This window comes from Dipodomys spectabilis, unplaced genomic scaffold, assembly GCF_019054845.1.
Source record: "Dipodomys spectabilis isolate Male_0828 unplaced genomic scaffold, ASM1905484v1 ptg000464l, whole genome shotgun sequence".
Taxonomy (NCBI): domain Eukaryota; kingdom Metazoa; phylum Chordata; class Mammalia; order Rodentia; family Heteromyidae; genus Dipodomys; species Dipodomys spectabilis.
Window position 1 is genome coordinate 2,107,372 of NW_024871141.1, and position 24,646 is coordinate 2,132,017.

General features: G+C 45.5%; 1 pseudogene; it reads left to right on the plus strand.

Annotated features, from left to right (window-relative positions):
• Positions 1 to 7,679: 7,679 nt before the first annotated feature.
• LOC122098216 overlaps positions 7,680 to 24,646 on the plus strand; it is a 49,181-nt pseudogene continuing 32,214 nt past the window's right edge.

Genomic DNA, 24,646 nt, shown 5'->3' on the forward strand with positions numbered 1-24,646 from the left:
GGGATCATCCTCCCTCTTCATCTTCTTGCTTATCCCTTGCCACCCGCCTCTTGACACTCCCTCAGCCTATACCTCCCTATACATTGGACAATTTCTTATCTGACTAGAAAATAAACTCGGTGGACCAGGGGAGACTGAAATTTGGTGGCACACCCTGAGCCCTAGAGTCTACCCAAGGCTGTTTCCCTCTGCAGTCCGCAACCACACAGCTCCTCGATGACATGAAGTTGCTGAGGGGTCCGTGGCTTGGTCTTACATACTGGCTTTAGGCTCTGAAACTGTCCCCAAAGAGATTGTGAATGGTTGGCTCCCTTGATCCAGGGACTCCAAACCAAGGTTTGCATGTTCCGTTCTTCCTTCCTTTCCTCCTCTTCTCCCTCCATCCTTCCCTCCTCTTTCTCTTTCCTTTCTTTGTGTCACTCCTGGGCCTTGAACTCAGAGCCTGGCTGCTGTCCCTCAGCCTTTTTACTCAAGGCCAACAGTCTACAGCTTGAGCCAGTCATGCACTTCTGGCGTTTACTTTTTGGTAGTTCATTGGAGATAAGAGTTTTACAGGCTTTTCTTCCTGGGACTTAAGCCTCAGTCTTCCCATCTCAGCCTCCTAAGTAGCTAGGATGACATTTGTGAAGCACCAGCATCCAGCTCAAACCAAGATTTCTTCATGAGCTGTGGAACCAGCACTGGAACATTTCATCGTTTATGATTCCTGGACCTGGCACTCACTGTAACGGTTTGTTGGATAAATAAATGAGCATCTCTCTATGACAATACTACAGAAAACTCCCATCCAACTCAGGTAAGCATCCTGGGGGTGGAGGGGTTAGTGGGGGAGGTTTTGAAGCCTGAAGTAGCTCTTCCACAGTTCTCCCTCGTCTCACTTCCTGCCCTCCTGGAGCCACCGCACTTAACTCTTTTGGCTCTGAGGATGTGAGCCACGATGTACTTGCTGGATTCTGTGGCTCTGCAATGTCTCTCTTCTCAAAAATCTTTGTCCAGCGGCTAACCCACAGTTTGGCACTCAATTCCGCCCTCAGGTGTGAATGAGGCACGTGAGGTGAAAGCCTGGCTCAAGGGGCCTACTCTCCTCCCCCTGGGGCCAGACACGATGGTCTACCACATCCGGCCCCCAAGTTTCATGTTGCAGAGAAAGGATCCTTGAGGCTTCCCGGTTCTCTGAATCTCCCAGATTCCAGTGCAGGCTGGGAGTTGTCTCTGCTCACAGCTGGCAACCTGGGGATGGCGAGGTCACCATCTCTGCTCTCCATGATGTCCTTGACTGTGGTGATTACCCTAGAGAGAACCAGAGGAGAATCAGCAGCTGCTGGAGGAAGGCAGTCAAAGCAGGATGTTCATGGCAAGAGACGATCTGGCTTGGGAACTCTGCCTGTGCTGCTTTGAACATCATGGTTTGGCAGCTGAAATGGTCCATCTAATTTGACCCATAATCCCAATCATTAGTAGTAATTGCCAGCTTAAAGAAAAAATCCTGGAAAAGCAGGCATTTCTGTTTTCCCAATCAAACTTAAAGGTTCCAAAGTCAATGGTCCCCTGTCTACAGCAGGTTACAGAAACTGGCATTCAGCCAGCCCTAGCTAACTGGCATGGCCTGATACCGTGCAGGCTTCAGTAGGGGAACGCATTTGCCTACCACTGCTCAGCTGGAAATGGCCCAGGCAGGACACAGATTGTAGTCTACAGGACTCTAGGGAGGACTGCCCACCGGTGCACTGCCCTAGGAGGGAATCCCTGCCACCAGTGGGGGCCTGGAGCCCCCTGCCCAGATGCCCATTGACACCGCCAAAGCCCTGGGTAAGGTTCCCCTCTCCTTGTTTGTGGTGAACCATCTGCTATGTCACACCATTCGCCACCTACCAGACCCTCCTAGCTTCAGATTTTCTGCCCTACTCCCCCCATCTCATTCCCTAAATATGTTTGGCAAACACATTCCCAACCCTTGAATTAGCTCCAACTCTACACACCAGAGCAGGTTTTCTGGATGTATGTGTGTGGCTGTGGTCACACTTGCCTCACCAGCCTGAAGACAGAAGGACAGGTGTCCACTCTGGTCTGTGATTCACACAGACCTCCAAGGGGAGACCCACGCAGACCCAGCAGCTACTGTGAGCTACAGGAAAGGGGAAGAAAGAGGTGGAAAGAGGTGGAAAGGAACATCTACTGAAACCTTCCCCAAACTATTCATGTAACAGTGAAGGAGAAAATAAAAATTGTGGCTGGTATCACACTTGGCATTGATGACAAAAGAACAATACACATACACACAAATAAAATGCTTTTGCTCTTTTTAGACATGGTGACTTAAATATGTTTCCATTGTTCTCATCTCCCTGCTCTCCCAACATGCACACACACACACACACACACACACACACACACACACACACACACAATCCAGACCTGTGCCAGAAGACTGGTCCATGCAGCACCTGCAATTTGCCAACTGATCGCTCACCTGAGCACAGTCATGATGTACAAGGTGAAAGATGATCTCTCTCCCTCCCTCTCTCCCTCCCTTTCTCTCTCTCTCTCTTTCTCTCTCTCATACACACACACACACACACACACACACACACACACACACACACACAGACTCAGAACAGTGCCTCTCCTGAGTTTTTCAGTTCCTCATCTGGGACAATGTACAAGCTGGGGCATGGGTTTCCCTTGTCAGAACCGCGGGATCCCACCAAATGGGAGGACCACTCTAATAAAAAAGAACCACCCTGCCTCTCCCTTTCTCCAGGGTAAGAATCTTCCTCTTGGGAACAACAAACCTTAACTCCACATAAACCAAAACCCTAGACCAGGATGCTGGATAAAGGTGTCCTGAGACAGGTGGATCCTCAGAGCCAGGACAGATAACAAGCAGAGGTTCATGGTGCCCCCAGAGGGGTGTCTGACCTGGGGTGGGGGCGGTGTTGGGGAAATGGATGGGCTCCTAAATGTTACATACATGGATGGACTTCCTACTTCCAGCCTAGATGTTTCTGGGTGACTTGGAGCATTCTTGGGGAGGATGAGGAGACCAGATGGACCGGGAGCACCAGCAGATTCTGGCAGAGCTGGGAAATGTGATCACCCTGTGAGAACTGATGACAGCTGGGGTGGGGAGAATAGGCTGTGTGTGGGTGAGGGGGGCTGTGTGCCTCCCAGATATTCATCTTCTATCTGACCCCCAGTGTCCTCACCTCCCTAGTGGGCTCTTCTGGGACCCTCCTCAGGTGAAAGGGTGACCAAGCATAGAGGACAAGGGCTCACACAGCAAGAGGGTCTATCTTCTGCATCCAACACCCCCACCCCCAGAAAAAAGGAAAAGACCTAGAAGGCAGGTTTGGAGATGCTGCTCCCCACCTCTGACTGAAACCACCAGGTTCCCACCAAGGTGAGGACGGGTGCAGATGAGTGGCTGTGTGGCTACATTACTCCAGGCCAGGAGCTCTCTGGCGCCCCCTCCTCACCCAACCCTGCATCTTCCCGTTTCCTGTGACACTGGCCACTAGGGACATGAGAGGGATCCTCTTGTTGCCACCCACCCCCACCTCCCACCCCTGGGGTGCATTTGCGGCAGAGCCAGGGTGTACTGTTGGATGCAGGGGAGGCACATGTGGGACAGGAGAGGGGAGGTGGGAGGCATGGGTCAGGTCTGGGTCCGCAGAATGGGGGAGGTTGTAAGGGGGGATCGAGGGCTTCACTGGGCAATGGGTTCCCAGGGTGTGGGCCCGCAGGGTGGCCACTCATGTGTGCTGCTGGGAGAAGCTGTAGGCAGTGGCTCCAGGTGTGGCAGGCCTGGAATTCAAGGACCAGGGACCTGGACCGGGTCACTGAAACAAGGCAGCCAGGGATGCATTATCTCAGCTGGGCAACTGAGAGAGGCTACCCAGGTCTAGTCCAGCAGTGCCATTTTTGAAATGCGGCACCTTGGGGAGGGCCGGGGAGGAGGGGCGGGATGTGAGGATGCATGGTAGGGCAAGCGCGGCCTCTCTTCCCCCTCAGCTGCAGACAACTCAACTCCTGCCTCATCCACAGCCAGACCTGTTTCCGCCAATGCCGCCATCACATCTGCCACTGTTGCCTCCAAGGCTGCCTCTTCAGCTGCCTCCTCCTCAGTGGCCTCCTCCTCTGTGGCAACTGCCACCACCATGATAATTAGAATCTTGGACTTGGGACAGCCCATGGCCACCACGCCACCATGGGGCTGCTTGAGGTGATGTGTCTGCTGTGCTAGCTCCTAATGCTCTGCGCTCCCAGTCAGGATCTTCACTTCAATTGAGGCCTCAGCCAGCCACTGAAGCCACTTCCTCTCGTGCATGTACTTACTCCTCTCTGCTCTCTCTCTGTCTCTGTGCTTCCACTCTTCTTGCGGGCCACTTCAACCCCTCCACGCATGCCTGCCTGCCACTGAGAGCCCCTGGACACTGCTACCACCACAGTGAGCCCCTGGGCCCTGCCTCCTCCTCCCCTCGGCCCCACCCCCTTCTTTCCTCAGCCCCGCCCCCTACTCTGCTCAGCCCTGCCCCCCACCCTTGCCTACAAGAGCAGCCCCACCTGGGCACTAAAGTTTCCAGGCCATGGGAATTACAGCCTCACCTCAGCTCAGCACTCCCCGCCAACCCTAACACTTGTCCAGGGAATCAAATCTCCCCTCAGCCCCACCACTGGAGGAGACTCTCCTCCATTCCTCTCCACTCCACACATCAAGCAGGTACACAGTGACCTACATACACAGTGTGTGTATGTAGGTGTGTGTGTGTGAAAGAGAGAGCAAGAGACAGAGAGAGAGAGAGAGAGAGAGAGAGAGAGAGAGAGAGAGAGAGAGAGAGAGAGATTGTTGGGGATAACTACCTCAGAACAAAGCACCCTTAGGGATGACTCAGCACACAGAACACTTCAAAAAACAGCACAAAGCACCCTGTGTAAAAGACTCAGCACAGTGCGCTCTTTGAAGGACTTAGCATATAGTAACCTTTGGGATAACTCAACATACAGCTCCCTTTGAAGGAGGAAGTCCATAGCATGCAGTGTATAGGACTCAGTTCATGGCATGCTTTGAAAAATTCAGCACGTAGCACTCTTTTCCAGGACTCAGCACATAGCACCCTTTGTTAAGGTTCCACACACACCACTCTTTGAAAGGCTGAGTATGTAGCACCGTGTGTAAAACATTCAGTGCACAGCACCCTTTACAAAACTCAGCACATAGCAGAGTTTTGAAGAACTTAGCATATACCTCCCTGTGGAAGGGCTCAGCACACAGCACTCGAAAAACTCACCTCATCCCACTCTTCTCAAGGATGCAGCACATTGCACCCATTGGGATGACTCAGCATACAGCCCCCTTTGAAGTACTCAGCAAAAGTACCCTGTGTAAAAGACTCGGCCCACAGCACCCATTGAAAAATTCACCTGTCCCTCCCTTCTCAAGGGCTCAGCACATAGCACCCTTTGGGATGATTTAGCACACTGCACCTTTTGAAGGACAGCATAAAGTATATTGTTTAATGGACTCAGCACACAGCACCCTTTGAAAAACTCAGCACGGCCCACTCTTCTCAAGGACTCATAATATAGCACCCTTTGTGATGACTCAGCACACAAAGTGCTTTTTGAGGATTCAGCACAAAACCCCCATGTGGGAAGGACCCAGAAAACAGCACACTGTGAAGGACTCAGCGCATAGCGGTATGTCACAAGTTCAGCTGTCATTAGAATTCGGATGCTTTCTTCTGTATCACCATTCTTCAGAAACACTTCACAAATCCCACTTGTTCACCTTTAGCTAATCTATGTTTTATGGGGGAGGGTCAGCTGGGGGTCTTGAACTCACACCGTGGGGGCCCTGTCTCTGAGCTCTTTGGTTCAATGTTAGAGCTCAACCACTTTGAGACATGGCTCCAATTTTGTTTTTTTCTTGGGGGGGTTGTTCTTTGACAGGCCTTACAGTGATCAGGAAGGCAAAGTTGGGGTGTCCATGGGCAAAGGCTCTTAGCTTGGCCTGGAGCTGACCTCTCCCTGTGCCCCTGGAAGCCGGACCTCCTGGAGCTCTCTTGGCCTAGGATGGAACAGATCTGCTCTGGAATCAACATTCAGGGTGGGCAAAAGTCAGCTTGGCCCTGGTCACTTCCTCCAATTGAACTGTAGATGACGATAGTCCCCCTCGATGCCATGGGGCCACATGTCCTGCATCTGGCTACAAGGGGGCAGGAGTCACCCACCATAGGGATTGTACCTGCGAGTTGTATTTACTGTTGCTTCCCTGGGCCCCCATCATGCTTCGATGCCACCCTGGACAGGAATGTACTTGAGAGTCTTACCTACAATTAACCATCAAAAAGCAAGTGGGGCTGTGGCTCAAGTAGAAGAGCACTAGCCTTGAGCAAGAAAACTCAGGGATAGAGCCTAGGCCCTGAGTTCACACACACACACACACACACACACACACACACACACACACACACACACACACACCACATGTATGCAAAATCAGAGATTTCTACACTGCAATCTTTGGGTATTCTCTACCTTTTCCCCACTAAGCCTGGTGGCTGTTGACCTAGGTGTTTGATGCATCCAACACCAGCTGGCATCTTTAATTTTGGGAAACAGAATGGCTAGAACATCAGCCTTCCCCCATCCCAGCTTATCCAGGACCTTTGGGGCTCCTTTTACAAAATAGCCAAGATGCCTTCAAAAGGCATCACATGCTTAGCACTGGTGGCACATGCCTGTCATCCTTGCTACTCTGGAAGTTGAGATCTAGAGGACCTCAGTTCAAAGCCATTTTGGGCAGGAAAGTATGTGAGACTCTTATTCTCAATGAACCATCAGAAAACAAGAAGTGGCACTGTGGTTTAAGTGGTGGAGTGCTAGCCACGGTAAAAAGAGCTCAGGGACAGTGGCCAGGAACTGAGTTCAAGCCCCAGGACAGGAAGAACAAATCTTTGTTGGAGGCTAGTTTTCCCTTTGAAAACTATTCATTCTTTGTGATAAGCATAACATGGGCCTCTTCCCTGGCCACGAATGGTCCATTAGATGTCCCTTGAATATGGGCCGCCTCCCGGCAGCCTCTACCCTACCCGACCCGCAGTTTACCATCAACTGGAGATGGAGGCCTGAGAGAAGGCCACCTGGCCACCTACTTGTGGTGGCTGCTGAGGCTTTTGAGAGCCTGTATGTCACATAGAGAGTCATCATCTGCATCAGTCTACAGAAGAAAGGGAGGGAACACTCCTCACCTGAGCCTGTGAGCTGTGGGTGATCTGCATGTGTGGCTTCTGCAGCAGGATGTGCTCCATGGGGGAGTCCTCTATGGGGTAGGGTGCCCCGACCTGTCCTTTGGCAGTTTCCACACTGATTTGAAGTGACAAATGTTCAAAACCTTTCTGCTCCTCCCTCATTTTGACCACCTCGGAGCCTGAGGTGTCTGAATCGGTGGTGGTGGCAAGGGACTCAGCCTGTGCCGGCATCTGGTGCCTGCTGTCCATGCCTTCCCCTGAGAGGAACCACAGGGCCTCCCACAGGTCTCTCCTCTTCATCTTTTCCTGGGACAGCCAGCACATGTGCTCAGCTTTCTCCTTCAGCTCATCCAGGACGAACATCTGCTCTTTACACGCCACGAGGGAGTCCTCGATGGTGTGGATGTGTGCCAATAGCTGGCTGCATCGATGGTGGAGCTCATCCGCTGGACTCCGGAAGTCGACCTCCACAGGCAGGTCATGGACAAAGCAGATTTTCTTCTCGGATTCCCTCGTGTCCTGCTTCTCATCCTCACATATGCTGTGGTGCTAGCTCTCACAGGGGGGGCCAGTGGCTCCAGCTTTCTCTGTCACTGAGCTGTCAGGTGGACTGGGCACCCGCAGTGGGCCTGCCACTCTTGGTGCAGGAGTTTCCCCCTGTGGATTTCAGCCATGGAGAGCGCCCCCAGATCCACGTCCCTCTCGGTTTTGGGGATGTCTCCATCCTCTGCGATGGTCACGTCTGGGGGAGTTTCCTCCTCACCTTTTGCTTCTCCAGGGCTCTCAACTTTCCCTTCCCCAGGGAAAGCCAGGAAGCTCAGCTGGGCCTGCAGGCTCTCCTCCTGTATTCTGGTCACTTCCAGGCAATTGAGGGTGTCCTGCCACTTTGGGGGCACCACCTGGTCCCGACAGTTGGTGGGGCCTGCACTTGCTTCAGCTGCTCCAGCAGCTGGGTATGCCTCTCTAGGTGCTGCTGCAGGGCCTCCTTCTCAGAGCTCAGCTGCTCATTGGAGGTGATGTGCAGCTCACAGGTGGGTCTGAGCTCCTGCAGCTGGGCCAGGAACTGCTCCTGCCGCTCCTGCAGCTCCCAAGCTGCTTGGCTCTCTCTCTCAGGACCTTTTTCCATTCCTCTATCTTCTTCCTGTGTGGTTCAGCTGTTCTCACAGATGTTTCTTCACCTGCTGCTCTGAGTCCAAGATGCTGGCTAGCTTCTCCTTCTCACTGCTCATCATGTGGAGAGTGTCCCGCATCAGGGCCAGCTGTTCTTCCATCTGTCCATTGCACACATGTGCATCGTGGGATCTTGCAGATCTCCTGCTGATCCGTGGCTTCTCCAGTCTCCACAGTTGCTTCTGCTGCTCCGTGTTCTGGAAGCGGAGCCTTTGGTTTTCCTGGATCTGGATGTGAAGTTGTTCCTCCAGGTTTTTCAACTCCATCTGTGTGCAATAGGCGTGGGCTTGCACCTGCCACTTGACCAGAGATGGTCCCGAAGGGGGCCATGTCTCTGCCAGCTTCCTTCTCAGTTCCCCCAGCTCCTTCTCTAGGTCAAACACCTGCCTTGCCCCTCGATTCTTCTCCTCTGTCAGTTGGTTCACCCACTGGGTCAGCCGACGGGCCTCCTCCTTCTGCACAGACCTCTCAATGCTCAGGTCTTCTGTGAAGGTGTCTCTCTCTAGATTCCCTGCAGTCACCATCCAGCTCAGGTTGTCCAGTAGTCTCTTTAGTACCTCACGCCCTGCCAGCGCTTGTTGGAACTTGCAGATTCTGCTCTTCATGTTGCTCCACTGTGTCAAGAGTGTTTCCAGCTTCTCTTGCAACTCAGTGTTCACTTGCTCCAAGTCATTGAAGCTACTGATCCTTTCCTCAAGCTGAAGGGTCACATTACTTAGCTGTTCAAAGAACATTTCAGTCTCATTCTGTGAGCAGTGACCACAGAAGCCACCATCTCCAGCTCTGCCATGTGCTGCTCTGCGGTCTGCAGGCAGCTGGTGAGAGCTTCATGCTCCCTTTCTCTGTCATCGGTCGCCTGCTGCACGTGGGCTGGTGAACATTGTAAATCACATTCTTCCCAAACCAACCTCTGTATGGGTGCCTTGTGGATCTCTAGCTCCCTTTTCATTGCTGAGTGCAGTTGGGCTATCTTCTACTCTCTTACTCCCGTCCGTCCATCCTGCACGTCTGTCTTTTCCTGCTTCAATGGTTGGATCTTGGCACAGAGCGCCTCTTTTCTTCTTTTGCCGGGATCCAGGGTGGGCACCACATGTCAGTACACCTGTGCAGATCCTTATCGGGACCATTGACACTCTGGACCCTGGTGGCTGTGGCTGTGTCCAAAGGCAGGGGAGGCCCATGGTCAGCATCACATTTGGCTGGACTCTCCTTTGAATCACACTCCCCAGTGGTGTTTGTCTTGGGGATCCTTCACTTTTTCATGTTCTTAGTTTTCTTGAATGTTGCAGATCTGTTGGGAGGATTCTTCTGCCAGTGTTCTTGTGGCAATTTCTTGCCCACAGCTATCTCAGGGAGTCCTGTTGTTTCAGACATCTGAGCGCTGAGAAAGATGGGCTGGCCACTTTTCCAAGGTCTGGGACATCCTCTATTCACCCACTCACTGTCTAGGACCTCAATTTCCTACTCTACTCCAATGTGGCCTCCAGTATCTTGCTCACCACTCAGCCACCTCTACCTTCCTCAACTGTTAGTAGTGGTGTCAACCAACTGAGGGAATCCAGGTGCTACCGGGCAGCATGGAATGTGGGCGTGCCCATCATTCTTGTTTCCCATTGGTCAGAAAGAAACATGAAAGAATGGGGGTGTGGACGGAATCCTGTGATGCAGGCAGAATGGGCAGAGTCAAGATGACAGCTCCCCTTTCACATGAAACTGTCCAGTCCAGTTGAGAACAAGAGGGTGACCTGCTTTAGCTGGATGGCTGCACAGATTGTTGTGTATATCTGTTTGTTGCCAGTCCCTGACCTTGAACTCAGGATCTGGGCACAGTCCTTGAGCTGCTTTTGCTCAAGGCTAGTGAAGCCACTAGTGAAGCCACATGGCTCTACTTCTGGCTTTGTTGGCACTGAAGTTGGACAGGGTTCTCAAGGACTTTCCTGCCTAGGGTGAATTTGACCATGATCCTCCTATCACAGCCTTGTAAGTATCAAGGAGGACTACTGAGTACCATTGGTGCCTGCCTAATCGTTGATGTTGGTGATGTTCTTGGACAGACCAGTGATTTCTTTATCCTCGGGTTTATGTGGGGAGAGCTGGAGCCCACATCCTGGTCCTGCCACCTCCAAATGGCAGGTGATCCTAAAAAACTCAATCCTATCCATATAAATACCAATGGCTTGTGATTATGTGATTGAATGGGCAGTTCTTGAATGATTCTAGGACAAAATTATAAACAATTATATTATAGGACACTGATCAATTTTAATTAATACTGTATGAAGCATTTAAACAATCACATTCATTAAATGGAGGCAGAACAAATACCTAAGAATTGGACATCACATAGTATACAGCTGCCATTTTTTCTGTCAGGACTGGGATCGGACTTCATGGTCTGGGTAACTCTTTTGCACTGTGTGGAAAGGGGAAGCTCACCTTCTTGAAGTCATAAAATTCAAGTCTGTTCCTTAGACCTGAAATTGATTCCCAGCACTAGAAAACATCCTATTCATGTACATTTTAAGTATATGATTTATATTTATATACATAGGTTGACTCCATATAGCTTTCAGTATATTCATTTTTATTTTTTGTTTTATTCATGTATTGGCCATTTATTTTATTGACTATTATGGCAACATAGAACATTGATTCCATAGGATATAGGTCTGCATATATGTTCTACTGCATACCTGACTTATAGGACTTTCACAAAAAAGGAAAACCTTTGGCACCATCAGCTTTTTCTCCACAGTTCATTTTTTGGGAGTGCTGGCATCTGAACTATGGCCTACAAGGCCCAATTCATGAATGGGTGTGTCAACACGCCATCCTGGGGCAAATTGAGCTGACAGGCAGTTCCAAGGACCTTAGATCGAGCCCCAGGGTTTTACAAAATAAGAACAGAGTGACACCCAGATGGTAGTATCCTAATAAATATATATCTTTATAGAGTGCCAGACATGTCTACACATTATTCAGTTATGTAGACTACATTCCTACCAATTCTTTGTATTTATTATGCCTCCATGTAATTAATGTTATTGTTTTCATCCTTAATAAACTATTAAGTAAATCAGTGTCCTGAAATTATTGCGTCTCTGAAAGAAATAGTACTCTTTTAATGCTTCATATTAAATAAAATCAGTCTACTGAAAGCATGATTTCTAATTTTATACAAGTGTTATTCATGATCAGCTCATTCAACCGTGCCATTGATAACATTCCAACGTTATTACTATGGATGGGAACGAGTCTCTTAGGATCTCTGCCATCTGGAAGTGGCATTAGTGGGATTCAACTCTAAGCCTACATTGCCGTGTGAGACTATGGCTTCTCCAATAGCCCGCCATCCTTCAGCAATGCAAGGTGAAGTACCCTTTGGAGCCATGTCATTCAGACCTAAGTGGTCACAGTGCAAAGGAATAAAATGTAAATACGCAATCCTGACACTTATTTTTGGGGGGAGGGATTGGTCATAGGGCTTGAACTCTGGGCCTGGGCACTCTGCCTGTGGTCTTCAGCTAAAGGCAAGCACTCTACCGCTTGAGTCACAGCGCCACTTCCAGTTTTCTAGTGGTTTCTTGGAGATAAGTGTATCACGGACTTTCCTGGCTTTGAACCTAGATACTCAGATCTCAGTCTCCTGAGTAGCTAGGATTACAGGTGTGAGCCACCGGTGCCCGGCTCTGCCACTTTTTTTCTGTGCATATTTTTTCCCAGCACAAGGCCAGGAGGCCTAGGATCCCAGGATCGGCTGTGGCTCCAGTGGCTGCACTGCAGCCTAGTGTGATAGAAGCTGAGGCAGAGTGCCATGATCTGAGTTCAAGACCTTGCTTTGCAAAACAAAACAAAACAAAAAACCCTCCCCGCCACCCTCCGCCCCCGCACACAAAAAAAATTTAGCTCACTGACTTGCAATTCTCGCCATTTTTTTACTTTTGTTTTAAACTCAGGATCTGGGAAACTCTGCAGCACTGTGGACGAAGGGAAACTCACCATGCTTGAAGGCAAGAAAGTCGGGCCTGGTCCCTAGGCCTGAATTCAATCCCCAGCCATGGAAAACATGCTGTTTATATACATTATAAATATAGGATTTGTACTTACCTATAGATGTTCAGTCCATATTGTGGTTATTGATTGTATTTTTTTATTCATTTATTTGCCGTTTATTGACTGTGATGACACGCAGCCCATTTATTATATTGATGACATCCCATCACATAGTATCTAAATTGTAGACGTGTTCTCCATCATGTCTGACACCCAGGACTCTCAGAGAAAAGGAACACAGGTGTCACACTCCACTTCTTACTCCATGATCCAATTGTTTGCAGTGCTGGGATCTGAACTCAGGCCCTAGCAGACCCAATTCATGAATGGATGTGTCAACACGGCCACCTCTAGCCAAGGAAGCTGCCAGTCAGTTCCCAGACCCTGAGATTGAGCCCCAGGGGTGGACAAAATAACCATACATGGATAGGCAGATGGTATATATCAATAAATATATATTTGTATAGAATTCCAGAGACATCTATCTAGGATTCAATGACATCAACTAGGTTCCTACGAACTCTTAGGTATTTAGTATGCCTCCATTGAAGGAATAGTATTGTTTTCATGCTTAATAAAAAATTCATTAAGATCAATCATCAACATCGTAGGATCATTGCATCTAATTTTAGACTAGAACGATGCCCACAGAAACTTCTCATTCAATCATGAGTTGGCTCACATTCCATCATTATTCCCATGCATAGGAATGAGTCTCGTGGGATGTCCCCCCATTGGTAGGTATCAGGACCAGGATTCAAAATCAGGGCCTATGATGACATATGGGCCTGTGGCTTACCCAATAGTCTACTAGCCACGGCCAATGCAAAGTGAAGTACCCTTTGTAGCCGTGTAATTTGGACCCAGGTTGGTCACCATGCAAAGGAAGAAAATGTAAAAAGTCCATCCTGTGGCTATTTTTCTGTGTGGGGTTTTTTTTTTTACTCCTGCAAAGCTTCAGGGCCTAGGATCTCAGGGTCGACTGTGGGACTATGGCAGCCCAACTGCCTAAAATGATCGAAGCTGAGGCAGGGTTGCCATGAAGTGAGTTCAAATCCTTTGGTTAGCAAAAAAAAAAGCCCCCAAAACAAAAAAACCCTAAAACCTAGTAAAGCACTCTAGTTCAGAATTCACACCATTATTCTGCCGCTACTCAGATTCCAACTCAGGTCTAGGAAACACTATAGCACTGTGGGGGAAGGGGAAGCTTACCCAATAAATAAGTGGGCTAAAAACTTACAGAGAAACTTCTCTGAAGAGGAAACAAGGATTGCCAAAAGACACATGAATAAATGCTCAACCTCTCTAGCCATAAAAGAAATGCAAATCAAACAACAGAGATACAACCTCACCCCAGTTAGAATGGCAATAATTAAGAACTCTAATAACAACAGATGCTTTAGGGGATGCAGAGAGAATTGGGCATTACTACAATGTTGGTGGGAGTGTAAACTTGTTCAACCACTTTGGAAAGCAATATGGAGGTTCCTCAAAATACTCCACATAGAGCTCCCCTATTTCCCAGCAATCCCACTTTTAGGCATTTACCCAAATGATCACAAACAAGACCACACCACCAGCACGACTATGTTTATTATTGTAGCATTATTTACCATAAGTAAGATATGGAACCAACCCTGATGCCTCTCAGTAGATGAATGGATCAAGAAAATGTGGTATATATACACAATGGAATTCTATGCTTCCATCAAAAATAATGACATTGCTCCATTTGTTAGGAAATGAAAAGGCTTGGAAAAATTATATTAAGTGTACTTGTTAGATTGGTAGTTAAACAAATGATATTATTGTTAATATTAATTTTAATGCAATTTCAGGGAACTCTCCTGTCTCTGACTTCCTAACACTTGTATTTTGGGGTTTGTTCCTGGAAATCTAGGATTTAGCAGGACTCAAAATAAACCAAGATCTTGCCCATGTATTTGTAACTCCTTTGTGTGGTATTCTCACAATTAAAAAAAATAAGCCAAGAGTATTTGAATTCTACTATTAAAGTTTAATGATAGATCTCTACTGATCTTTCTCTTAAGTGTGTTGGAGAAACCAAAGCTGAAATTAACTTGGACTTTTGTGGTGGATGTAAATGTCTTAACTACCATCTCTGGTAGTAGGTACCATTAAATTTCAATTAGCCATCACAGGCTCAAGCCTGTAATCCTAGCTACTCAGGAGGCTGAGATCTGAGGATCGTTATTGAATGCCAGCTCGGATAGGAAAATCCATGGGGCTCTTACTCCAATTGACTGCCAAAAAGATTAGAGGTGGGCATATGTCTCAAGTGGTAGAGTGCTAGCCTTGAGGGACAAAGCCCAGGTTCTGAGTTCAAGCCTAGATACTGACCATCAATTAACAAATTCAGAGGTTCCACTGTGAGTGCTATATTCTTTTAGAGACTGAAGTATTCTTTTTCGCATAGTCTTTCAAACACCAGCATCTCTAATAGAGAATCATTCTAGATCCTTCTTTTCCACTTGAATAATTGTTATTTTCCAGGAGTAGAGTGGCCAAGAGGCTTGCAGATCAAGAGCTCGGATATTAAATTGGCTAAAAAGAGATCAAATAAAAATTTACTCTTTGGTTGCAAATACCACATTTTTGGTATGTGTTTGCTAGCCCTGGCACTTGAACTGAAGGCCTGAGTGCTGTTCCTGAGCTTTTGTGTCCAAGAGTATTGCTCTACCACTTGAACCACAACTCTACTTCGGGTTTATTGGTGGTTAATTAGAGATAAAAGTCTCACAGACATTCTGGACCTGGGTGGCTTCAAACTAGAATGCTGAGTAGCTAGAATTACAGGTATATGCCACCAGAGTCTGGCTCAAATACCACCTATAACGTTAAAAGTCAAGGATATCTGTTAACATGTATCTCTGACAGATGTACAATGTTTTATTCCTCACTGAATGAATGTTCCTTTGAACAGTGTTGCATCAAATGGAGTGGACTCAAGTTAGGTCTTGGACACCAACAATCTGGTTTGGTGGAAGTGGCCTTGTTTTTCTACACCCTATTTGGCCATTGGTGTGGATTGTAGAAAAAAAGACAATTCAGTAAAAACAAATTCAAAGAGTCTGAGACACTTACACAAGTTCTGGACATCACTTCCTCATGGGCTGCTGTTGTGCAGGCCCAATATTTGATCTGAAGAGAAACTTGGAATTACAAATGTTAAAAGCCCTCTAAAAGGGCTGTGTAACTCCTTGATCCTCATACCTGATACTGTGACTTAGTGGGAAAGGCAAAGGGCAGATTTCTAGCTATTGCAGACTTCTCCCTTAGTGAACAATAAGTTACCACCTTCAGTCCTGGTTCCAGCACAGACTTGGCTCAGGTCTGTGAACCTGAGTGTAGACATTTGAATCTCCATACTGTGAATGGAAATTTGGCGTCCTACTAAGATAGCAGTTTGAGGGACTTGCATAGCTGTGGGAAAGTCTCTTTTTAATAGCCTGTTCTTTGAGCCAGATTTGGCTCAGGTCTGTGAACCTGAGTGTAGACGTCTGAATCTCCATAGTGTGAATGGAAATTTGGCCTCCTACTAAGATAGCAGTTTGAGGGACTTGGATAGCTGTGGGAAAGTCTCTTTTTAATAGCCTGTTCTTTGTGCACATTTGGTTTAAATGCAGGGATACATAACTAACTAGTCTCAGTGGTCACCCCATGGTAGAGCAAGAGAGACAGAGTAGAGGGACAATGATCAAGCTCACGCCATCTGCCATTTTATGCTGCTTTAATTGACATGTTCTTCATGTATTTTAGTAATTCAAGAATAAAAATTAACATTACATATAGATTTTTTAATTGCCTCTTTGTTTCTGACAAAAATTAAAAGTAAAAATAAATTTAAATAGAAAGGCAGTATGGTAAGAGCAGGCAACAGGAATGGAAAAATGATCATGGGCACCTCCTGAAGTCCAACCTGGAGGTTTTATTTACCAACATCGGGGAATAAAATGAAACTATGTAACAAGACAGGCCTGCCTGTTTTTTCTCAGCAACAAGGCAGCACTGTCTGCTTTCCTTAGCAACACAACAGCCCTGCCTGTGTTCCCTCATTTATGCCAGAGTCAAAGGGGTCAATAGACCATGACTAAGGGAGGAAATTAGAGCTGTCATTAAAAGATCAAAAAGAACAAGCCCTGGATATGTCTGGAAACCTATAAAGCATCTGAAGCCTTAAACACTTAGGCCTTTCAGAGAGAAAGCCAAGATGTGCTCTGAGGTCTGTAGATTCCCTTACTCAGAGAACACACAGACCTCCCAATGACAGAATCATCCCTGCCAACAATAGAACTTCCTAGTAATGCTCTGGGAATAAAAGACACATTAAACTTTTCTCACTGCCAGAAACCAGCACACACTCAGAGGGCACCAGGACAATACGGGAGGGAGGGCTCAGTCCTATTGCAAACAATGGATGAAACTCAGAGGCCCACACCTAATCTCATGATGTACTCAGACCTCTGAAATTTCCAACAGCTTCCAGATGGTGTCCTCAGCCCTTCAAAAATATCCATCTGTGATGCCCAGCTCTAAAGGCCACCCTGTGTTTAGGGGCCCCCTGAGCTCAGCTTCTGCTCCTAAACCTGCCCATGTATTCTGTAAAGAGCTCAGAGAAACACTTGGCATTTGTTGTGCCCCAGAAGTCAGGCCACAGTGAGGCATCTGCAGCCCCCACCCTTGCTCCAAGCATAGCCACCAACAAGGGAACACCTCCAGGTTCCACCGCAGACCCCTGATGTGTAATAAAAAGAGGCTGTGCTTGTGCTGGCACAGTCACCAGTCAGTAGTCCAGGCAAAGGGGCATCTGTTAAAGCCACCCCCAAGTAGCTGTGGGGCTCTGACATCAAGACAGAGGCAGGCAGGTGCACCCATACAGGCTGCCTTTGAGAAGCTCCTATTCCAAGTACAGGCCTGCCTGGTGGCCTTTGAAGCAGAATGACACTGAAAAATTTCACAGCACACTAGAAGAACCCGACAAGCAATGGACCTGTGCTCAGAGACCTAACCAAGGCAGGAAATGAGAGAGAGAGAGAGAGGCTATCTGTTCTTAATATCTATTTCAATATCCTTGGCAAGTAATGCATATTTTTATCAAGAAATAAAGAGGAAAACTTCAAACTGTAAATCTGATGGATTAGCTAGGATCAATCTAAAGTTCCTACCATAAACAATCACAAAAGTGGAAGCTATGTGAAACCATATATGTATATAAATGTATATGTAATATAAACATGTAGTCATATATATATATGTATATTCACATATACAATGTGAATATATAATGTATAATATATATATATATGTATAGAGGGAAAAATAGAAATACATAGTATTTGAAGGAATAAAAATCAATACCTTCCCAATTTTGATTGAAAGCATGAACCTTCCATGCAGGAAACTATCAGCTCAAAAAAGTCAATTAACATAATTACACAGGTCCACATTAAGACACATTCTAATTAAGCAAAAACAGAAAACCTCCCAAAGCACAAAGGCACAATTCATCATACACAAATAATCTTCCATGATATTAAGACTAATTTCTCATCAGAAACTAGTAACATTATTAGACAGCAAGGGCAACAAATTTAAAGTGTTAAAAGTACACATCTAAAACCCACCTTTCTAACAAATATACTTCCTCCAAATGTAAGAGATGAGCTAAATACCTACCGATGGCTCAGGCATATAATCCTAACTACTCAGGAAGGTGAATTGTGAGGGTGGTGGCTCAAAGCCACCCTGGAACTTGTCCCCTCAGGAGGAAGTTGTAAGACACAGCTGTCCTTGAGAAGGACGGAGGCCTTTGTGCAGTGATATTGCTGGAAAAAGACATTGGATAAGGTGGCCATCAAGAATGGAGGCTATTAGCTAGTGTCTACAGAGAAGCAATTTATAAGATTCAGTAGTCCTCTAGAAAATCAGAGGATTTTGACCACTGTCCTAGTAGTTTCAGAAATGCCACGAGAATGACCAGAGCAACCTCAAGCCACATGGATTCCTTAGTAAAAGTCTTTGAGGTCTAAGAGCTAGAGTGTAAATGCTGGAAGGCTGTGATTGGTCCGATATTTCTCTGACCTCATTGGCCCAGACTCTGATTGGTCCATTTCTTCTATGACATCACTATGCCGGGATGTGATTGCTCCATTGTGTGAGATAATGAAGGATATATAGGAAGCCACTGTGCTCCAACCTATGTTAGTTAACAGAGCTTAGAGCTCTTGCTTAATGAACCACTGGACTGAAGCAAAGTTAAATGATTTTTTTGGTAGTGGGGACGGGCTGTTATTTGGATTTTGGTATTTCTTTTTACTCTTTCTGGGTTTTCATTTATTTTATTTAATTTATTTAGGTAGACTTGCTACCTGCTATTGTAGCAGAAGGATGGAAGTACAGAAACAATCAATCTCAAGCTCCTTGAAGGAGGAGATCATCAAATAATACCAGAAGAAAGAGCTCTTCCACACAGGTAGCATGGAAAAGTGAAGCTGGCCCATTCCCTCCTCACAGACAAGGACGTGGCATTTAAAATACTCTGGAAGTGAGAGTCCTCATCATTGGATAAAGAATGAGGTGGACATTTTTAAGAAGGTATGGAACAAGCACATCATCAGGTTGTACCAGGTAATGGAGAAGGAAGAGTATGTGTATCTCATCATGGAACTGGCCACTAGGGGATACCTCCTGCGGTGGATCTGAAAATTCGGCCGCCTATATGAGGATGAAGCCAGGAGGCTTGTCACACATGTTGTAAGTGCAGTTCACTACTTACACCAAACAAAATCATACACGAAGACATTAAGTCCAACACTATCCTTTTGCACACCAAAGACAGTATCAAGGTCAGTGGATTTGCTCTGAGCATCTGGCTCACCCTGGGGTAGTTGCTAATGAATGTATGTGGTACAGTGCTATTCCATCCCCCTGAAATGTTCTTGGAAGAAATGATGGCCTGGTGCAGGTGTCTCACACCTGTAATCCTAGCTATTTAGGAGACTGAGATCTGAGGATCATGGTTCAAAGCCAGCCCGTATGACTCTACACTCTGAGCAGACTCAAACTGATACCAAAGACTAATTTGATTAGGAAACAGCAGAGCATAGAGGTGGCTAGCAAAATACCTACCATTCTTCTCAGAACAAGCTGCTTAATGTGGGCCCAGATGAATTGGTTTATAAAATGTGAGGTGTGCATAAATTATGACTCATCCACAAAAGGCTGCAATTAGTATATGTCTGCCATGGATGGACACAAAATAATCTATTTATGTGTAATATATTGACTAAAGTTTATAAGGGAAAAAGGGAAGATTAAAAGTTTCTGGGGCTGTGGACAATGGCTGACACCTGTAAACCTAACTACTCAGGAGGCTGAGATCTGAGGATCACAGTTGAAAGCCAGCCTGGGCAGGAAAGTATGTGAGACTATTATCTCCAATAAAACACTAGAAAACCGGAAGTGGCGCTGTAGCTCAAGCGGTGGAGAACTTGCCTTGAGCTGAAGAGCACAGAGACAGTGCCCAACCCAGAGGTCAAGCCTCATGACAGACCAAAAACAAAACAAAAGAAAACAAAAGTTTCTGGTGCAGGTCATTGTGTGGATTTCTTCAGTATTGAAAAGAAAGTTCACAAGCAGAGGTAATGGTTAAAAAGCAGTGTGGATATAATTAATGTCACTGAATTTTATACCTAGCAAGCATGAGGCCCTGTGTTCAAACCCCTGCACTTCCAAAAAAATGCTAAATCTTCCTTTTGTTACCTACCTTAAGTGGTAGGTGCTCTTCTACTGTTATGATTGTATTGCTCAGAGCTTCTCTGGTGGATGTTTATTCATGCTTTTACACATAATCCATTATTTGAATATTGATGTTGAGTTTCAAAATTTGAATATTGATGTTGAGTTTCAAATACAGGCAAAGCCTGTATTTCTAACTCAAGAGGCTAAAGCAGGAAGATACCTATTCAGTCAAGGCTGCATAGAGAAGTCCTTCCTAAATCCCAATGCTAGTGCTGAAACTGGAGGGACCAATTGCTTGTAAGCAATTACAAGTGAGAGATAAGTTTCTGATCATATTAGGTTTTGGTCATGTCAGTTTGGATTTAATATTTACATGAATTTTAAAAATTTTCCTTTTCCCCTTACTCTCAGTATGTCACTTTGAAACTTTGTAGTACGTTTTTGTTTGCTGCACTTAAAAAAAAAACAGTTTTCTTTTGTATCATATTAAACATGATTTTTTTCTGTATTGAAATTTATTATTTATTTTTGAAAGTTTTTATGTTTTTTTTTCTCCACCGAGGGACTGGCCAATGTCTCAGAGATTTTGCTCAGTTCTGCCAATTGAGCCACAGGTCAACTTCCAGCTTCTTTCTTTTTGAAGAGTCTCATGCGAACCCCAGCACTACTAAGGAGGCTGAAATCTGAGGATCTTGGTTTGAAGCCAGTCTGAGCAGCAAAGTCTGAGGGTTTTTTTAATTATTATTTTGCCATTGGTTATGGGCCTGAAAACTAGGCTTTGGCACTGTCCATCAGCATTCCAGCTTAAGGTTAGTGCTCTATCAACAGAGCTGCAGCAACATTTTCGGCTTTTCCTGCTTATGTGGTTCTGAGGAATCAAACCCAGGTCCTCAAGCATGCAAAGCTAGCACCCTACCACTGAGCCAACTTCCCAGATGAAGTCTGAGATTCTTATTTCCAACTAATCACCAAAAAGCTGGGGGTTGTAGTACTCTAGACTTGAGTAAAACAGGGCAAGTTCAACCCCTAGTACTGGTAATTACATACACAAATCTCATGGACTTTCTTGCTAGTGCTGGCTTTGAACTGCGGCCTGGGTAGCTAGAGTCTACAGGCATGAGCAACCAGCCTCTGACATTTTAATATTTTTACTCAGCTCTTTCTTTCCTACAACCTCAATGCTTTTTAATTGCGGTCAGTAGACCTGATCTCTGGGCCTCATTGCTGTTTCTTACCTATTTTTAAAGAGGATGGAGTTGAACCCTCCGCCTGAACCCTCTGTCTTTGAGCTCTTCAGCTTAAGGCAAATGCTCTACCATTTCAGCCACAGAGCCACTTCAGGTTTTCTGGTGGTTAATTGGAGATAAGTTCTCATTAACTTTCCTTCGCAGGTTGGTTTTGAACCATGATTTTCATATCTCAAACCCATGAATATCTAAGATTACAGGCTAGAGTCTCAGCGCCCTTATGTTTATTAATTTTTTGACTCAAGGATTATGTTTTACAACTCAACCATAGCTCCACTCCTAGCTTTTTGCTGGCTTATTGAACATAAGATTTTAATGTGCTTTTCTGGATAGTCTGGCTTCAAACCATGGTCCTCAGATTTCAGCTTCCTGAAGTAATCTGATTATACACAGGAACCACAAACCGATTGTTCATTTTAAAACGTTAATATGTTATTTTTTCCAATTTTTCTTTCTAAAATTTTCCTTGTTTGTTATTTTTGTTTATGTGCTAGTCCTGGGGCTACAAATCAGGGCCTGGATACAATACCAGAGCTTTTTCTTCAAGACTAGTGGCTTACCACATGAGCCAAAATATAACTTGTGGCTATACTTGTTTTGTCTTGGTGCTTAAAATAAGGCCCTGAGTGCTGTCTTAGAAAGTGATTGCCCAGTGTGCCACTTTAGTCACAGGTCAACTCCAGTTTTTTTTTTTAATTCTTGGTAGTTAATAGGAGATAGTCTTATACAAAGCCCAGCATGGATCCGTTTCCTGAAATCTGAGGATCATGGTTCAAAACCAACCAAGGCAGGAAAGTCCATGAGAATCTTAGGTCTCATTAATCAAAGAAAAGATGGGAGTGGTGGAGCTCTATCCTTGAACAAAACAGCACAAGCTCAAGCCATAGGACAGCACACTGATGCACACACAGAGAAAGCCCCCTGGACTTTCTTGCATGGGCTAGCTTTGAACCATGATCCTCAGATTTCAGCCTCTCTTCATCTTCTCTTCTTTGAAAATTTTAATTGTCTTGTGGCTTGGCCTTTAACTCTGGGGCCTATATCTTACCTTTTACACTCAAGGCTGATTCTTTTACAACCTCAGCCACAGCTCAAGGTTTTGTGCTCTGTAGATGAAGATGAGTCTCAAGCACATTCCTGCTCAGGCTGATTTGACATTGCAATCCTCAGAAGTCAGCCTCTTGTATAGTAAGGATGACACACATGACCAGCAACTTTTGGGTCATTTTAAAACTTTAATATGTGCTTGCTTCCACCTTCTTATTTTCTTTATTTTTGCTTTTCCTAGGAGTAGAAATTGTAGCTCAGATGCTGTCTCAGTGCATATATGGGACTAACCATAACATTTGGCTCTTGGGGGAAGTTAATTCGAGACAGGAGACTCATGTAGAAGTAGGCCAGATTCGGGAAGGTGAAAATTGAGGAAAGTCCTTAACACTCTTTTCTCCAATTAATCACTAAAAATCTGAAAGTAAGTAGGTCATTGAAGAAAAGAGTGCAAGTTCAAACACAAGGATTGGCACAGAAAGAGAGAGACAGATAGAGACACACACACAAAGAGAGAGATACAGAGAGAGAGAGAGATCTTATGAACTCATATAACTGAGCTGAGCTTTAAACAGTATCCTCAAATTTCAGCCTGAGTAGCTAGAATCACAGATATGAGCCACCAATGATTGGTTCATTGAAACCTCTGGTATTGCCTCTTTCTTCTCTTCTTATACCCTTCTTTTCATTTATTTCTTTATTTTTGTGTTTGTTTGTCCTGGAGCTTGAACTCATGCAAGGCCTGGCCTGATACACGAGGCTGAAATATGCCCATCATAGTTTGAAAGCAGCCTGAGCAAAAAAGTCCATGAAACTCTTATTTCCATTCAATCAAAAAATTCCTATCTCCAGTGTGGCTACCACACACAAAACAGTCTCCTGGAATTTCTTTTTTTTCCTTTTTTTAATTGTGAAAATACTGTACATAGGGGTTACAATTACATGGGCAAGATAATGTGTATATTTCTTATCAAGAATTGTAGCCTCCTTCTTTGTTTCCTCTTTCCATCGCTTCCCATACTCCCCCTGCTCCCCCACCCAATCGTCCCTCTCCTCCCTCACCAAAGTTGGAAAGTTCGTTTTCGACATAACGACTTGTACATCTCATGGTTGCAATGGCTCCACGTGTATCCCTGTTTAAACGATTTGTTTTTCCCCTTCCCCTCCATAAATTATACCGACATCAAATGCAGTGAAAGCAGGGGTTATACTTTGGGGGACGGACATATAAAGCAACAAAGAAAAAATCTTATAAATGTGTTAGAAACAATTGCATGAAAGAAAAAAAACATTTGAGTACATATCTTAGGGTTCATTTCCCTAACATCACCTTATCTGACTTTTTCTGCTTGACTCAGTACACAATGGAATTCTATGCCTCCATCAGAAAGAATGACATTGCCCCATTTGCTAGGAAATCGAAAGACAGAAAAAAATATATTCAGTGAAGTAAGCCAGGCCCAAAGAAACATAGGTCCCATGGTTTCCTGGAATTTCTTGACTGGGTTTGCCTTTACATTGGATCTTATATTTCAGCCTCCTGCTTTTCTAGAATTACAGACATGAGCCAACAATCCAAGGTTCTCTACTTCAATCATTTAATTCTCTTATTGTGATCCTGAGGCTGGATCTCTGAGCTAGGGCACTGTTTCATAGGTTTTTCCTCAGGGATGGTGCTTTCCAACTACAAGAATATCCTCATTTCTGGCTTTTTTTGATTAGTTGGAGACTTAGGCACTTACCTGTCCAGGTTGGCTATGAACAACAACCTTTAGATTTCAGCCTTCTGAATCACTAGGATTAAACGCACCAACCAAAAATTCATGGATAATTTTGAAACTTCAATTGGATTTTCTCACATCTTTTTTTCCCTAGCCTTGAGGCTTGAAATCAGGGCTTGGGCACTGTTCCTGAGCTTCTTTTACTGAAGATGAGGACTCTATTACTTGAGCCACAATGCCACTTCCAGCCTTTTCTATTCATGAGGTACTGAGGAAACAGACCCAGGAATTCAAACATGCTAGGCAAGCACTCTATCACTAAGCCATATTTCCTGCCATTCTTACACCTTTTTTTGTATTTTTATTTCCTTGTGTATGCTGGTCCTGGGTCTACAAA